The 3936-nt window shown below is 31.4% G+C and overlaps 1 long non-coding RNA gene across 1 annotated transcript; it reads right to left on the bottom strand.

Moving 5' to 3' along the window:
- Positions 1-416: 416 nt before the first annotated feature.
- On the bottom strand, positions 417-3061 carry LOC107781936 (uncharacterized). Its single transcript, XR_001647117.2, has 3 exons — positions 2694-3061; positions 1376-1436; positions 417-819 (listed from the first exon to the last, which is right to left on the bottom strand). It is a non-coding gene; the product is annotated as an uncharacterized LOC107781936 (long non-coding RNA).
- Between the last annotated feature and the right edge of the window lie 875 nt (positions 3062-3936).

Raw genomic sequence — 3936 nt, 5'->3', positions numbered from 1 at the left:
GAACTGCTTATTTTTGTACTTTAGACTAACAAGATCACATCGTGATGCCATTCCACTGCAACTATGTGAAATGGTTACAATTCAAACTGAATCTGGACTAAGCTAACAGTATATAAAATTTATGTTTTTTAGTTGTCCAACCAATAAGATAGATGTCATTACTTGGTCCTTCATACTTTATTAATTTACTGAAACATTTGATGTTTGTTTGGTGTATAAATATTTTATGCATATTGGTAAACAAATACTAATAATTTCTGCACAACTTCATCTTGTTTGACCTTCTGAAATATTATCTTTCAGAAGATATTACACTATTAGATAAGTGCAGATACAAACACGTTTTGCTTTCATTTTTATTAGGGCAATTAAAGAGTACTTCAAACAAGTTCTACTTAAAAGTTCACATGGGAGTTAGAAGATGATACCCATTGTATAAAACTTGTTCAAGGATGATATAAAAATGACCTACATTTTCAATAACAATTATTTTTAATTTCAAGGCAAAGTAAGATAGTCATTGGAACCACAAACACTAACCGAATACATAAAAAGTTGGAAGCAGATTAAAGCCTTCAAATAACTTAATGTCAGCTTCCCCATATGTTTTCTTTTTACCACTTGAATGAGGTTCAAAGTTGTCTGTGCCTACAACTTTGAGTTCTCACAGAGTCGTCTATCTGAAGTATCTTCACTGTCTTTCTGCTTCCCGCTTTGGTACTTGATATTTGCAGAGTCGAACTACGATAAGCAATAGCAACTTTAGCACTTTTGATCTTTCTCACCTTGAGTATAGGAGCATCCTCGTAATCTTTATAACTAGAATCATAAAATAAATTCTTATATATTCCATTCATACACCGATGAATCTGAGTAAATGAATCCAAGAAGCTGGAAGATAAAGTGACAATATCCAATAAGGAATGACTCTGAAGAATACACATGTACAAATATATGATCGTGGGAGAAATAGTTATTTAAAATTAATTACCCAAACTTTCTATCACATCTCTAGGGTATTGTCAGACAAACTAAATTCTGCACTACTGATCGAACTCAAGAAGGATGAAGATGAATAATAGAATAAAAAAGAAGGCATTATTGAAGTGTAAATGAAAGTAGATAAAGAACAGAAGAGGGAAACATTCACCAACATATTACATCAGCTCTCCAATCATATTAAAATTTTAAAAACATTCACCAACATACTAGCAACATGACTGAAAATAAGAATTTAATAGCTATTCTAACGAACTATCAACATGACTAAAAACAAGATTTTCATAACTACCAAGGTTATTGCAGAGATAGCAAGTTGCAGAACAGGAATAAGAAACACACATTCAAAAATATGAAAAAGGAATAGGAATCTTACTTTGAAATGGCATTCATGATGTTTATGTAGCTCGTTCATGGACAGTATTTGCCTCGAGTACCTAGTCAGTACATTAAGAAATAAGTAGAACAAATAAGTATCTTAAGCATATTATAATGTACAAACCTAACTCCAACCTGGCCTTAAGAAAATCTGCACCAAACTTTATGCTAATATCAAGTTAGATATTACAAACTAATTTTTCTCTATTGAACATCATCTTAATGATGTAGACATAAGAATCTTGAAGAGAAGAAGAAGACCAATTTATAATAAAACTAATCTCATTCAAGATGAACTAAGTATCGCTCAGTAGCAGAAACTTATCCACCAGCGGCAGCAGCGGCATCATGGATAGAAAATAATTTTTTTAAGTTTCCAAGTTCCACGAAAACCTAGCACAATAAGATTAATACTTAGCTTTTGCACTGCACTACAAATAGCTTCTCTAGTATCTTGTAATAGTTTCTGATCTATTTGTGCAAGAAGAGACATAATGGTATATAACTGTTCACAAAAGTAAAATTCTCACTATCTTCGGTCCTTAACTCTCCTAAGAGCTACATTATACTAGAAATCCAATTAGAACAAAGTAAATTTGTGCATACATGACTTCGATTTTTTTTTTATATTATAGAGGGGTAATAAATAATTAAATATAATGCTAATACATGTACCCAAAACCCTCTTGATAAGTTGTAGGCAAAAATATGGTGCCTTTTTAGTTTTCATCTGTTTTATCCCCTACTATGAAGAATTCATATAAAACAACCCAATAACCCCTTCTTTGAAGAGAGTAATTTGAATAGATAATTTAACAAAAAGAGCAAATTGAAACATGTAGCCCGATTCACATGGCTAGAGTAATTATTACTTAAGGTTTCAACACTGGCTTTATGGTTTGCATATTCGATTTGTTTGGTACTTATCAGAATAAAATAATTTATTTGTCTTTTCTCCTTTCTTTTATCTGCATATGTAGTTAGCAACAATCAAACTTTTCAGACTATTTGAAGCAACTATGTATCCAAAGTTCTTTGAATCCACTAACATTTTGAAGCTTTCTTTCTTACTACTTCTTTTAGCGACAGTTCTCAAGATTTGTCTTTTCTTTTCAGATCTACAGTATTCTGAGAGTAAGTTTTATTCTCCGGAGAGAATTAATTTAACAACCAAAAGAACATGACTATTAAATTAAATTCTCCTAAAAATTAATAATAATTCACAAAGCACCTAATGCGAAAAATTGTTTGAAAACAATCTTTAATAGGCATTTGCAATTTATCTAAGTACATAAAACAAAGAGATTAGAAGGGACCTTGAGCTCGAAGGCATAACTTTTGGCTTCTTCAGTTTCAAAAGAAAAGGCGTGCCCAGTGATTCCTATTCCATTAACGAGTGGCGATGAAGAAGAAGAAAAAAACAACATCTATGCAGCTGCAACAACGCCTCAATGTCTTTGGTGTTCTTCATTAATTTATTGGAGAAATAACATATCGTTGTCGAGTTGCAGTCAATACAAAAAGAATATGAAGTCGATGAAGTACCAGAGTAATTGATCCAGAAAATAGAGATAAATTTTGGGCGTTAGGGATTTAGTTGATTTACATTTTTCATTCCTTTAGGTTTTCAATGAAAAAAGCAATTCAAAAATGAAAAATAATTTTGGGGGGGGAGGGGGGACTGCCAAAAAAAGTCCCGCTCTTGGACTTGTTAGAGCTAGTAAAAGACGCAAGCTTTAGTGGCATTTTCTTCTAATTGCCAGTAAAAAGTGTTTATTCTTGGCAAATATTCAATTACCACTAACATTGGCCTATACGGAATAAATTAGTGACAATTAATTTATTGCCACTAAATAATAGCTGCTAAAAGCTTTTTTTTGTTGTAGTGACTCCAACGAGATATGCACCGGTGAACACATGAAAATTGTCAAGAGCTCAATTGTTGGTCTCAAGTCATTCAACTAGAATGTTAATATGGTAAGGCTACACAAGGAGTGGCATCTTCATCATCAAATACCATGGGAGGACAAGAAAAGTGAGAACATGAAGCATGGAGCAAAGTTAATTTCTACACTTAGATTATTTTTTATTATCAACTTATGGCACATTGCCTGTAAGTTGGTGCATGTTTTAGCTAGTTCATATTTTGTTCACATTATAAGACATTAATTTTACTTTTGTTTTATCAATAAAAAAGACCACTAAGCTCCCAGCTTAGTGGTATATTCGCCTAAAAAAAGCTAAGAGCTGATCTCTTCACCAAATAAGGTAATTATACTGCCATGTTTTATTAGTAAATATGTTTCATAATACTAAAAACTCACGGAATGATGATGTTACACCCCATAAGTTTAAAAAACCTTGATATCATTATATATATGTTTGATGTGGTATTTTGAGGGGAGCATTTTTGTAAAATTTTTGAAAATATGATTTTAAATAGTTATTAATATTATTACTTCCGAAAATACTTTAAATTGTACACATAATATGATATAGTTTATGAGATTTTCTTTATTGTAAAGATATGAATTATTTTCTTTCACAAGAAAAAAAGGA

The sequence above is a fragment of the Nicotiana tabacum genome, chromosome 1 (assembly GCF_000715075.1).
Source record: "Nicotiana tabacum cultivar K326 chromosome 1, ASM71507v2, whole genome shotgun sequence".
Classification (NCBI taxonomy): domain Eukaryota; kingdom Viridiplantae; phylum Streptophyta; class Magnoliopsida; order Solanales; family Solanaceae; genus Nicotiana; species Nicotiana tabacum.
Note: the sequence above shows the minus strand (reverse complement) of the source record. Positions and strands in the feature narration are given on the sequence as shown.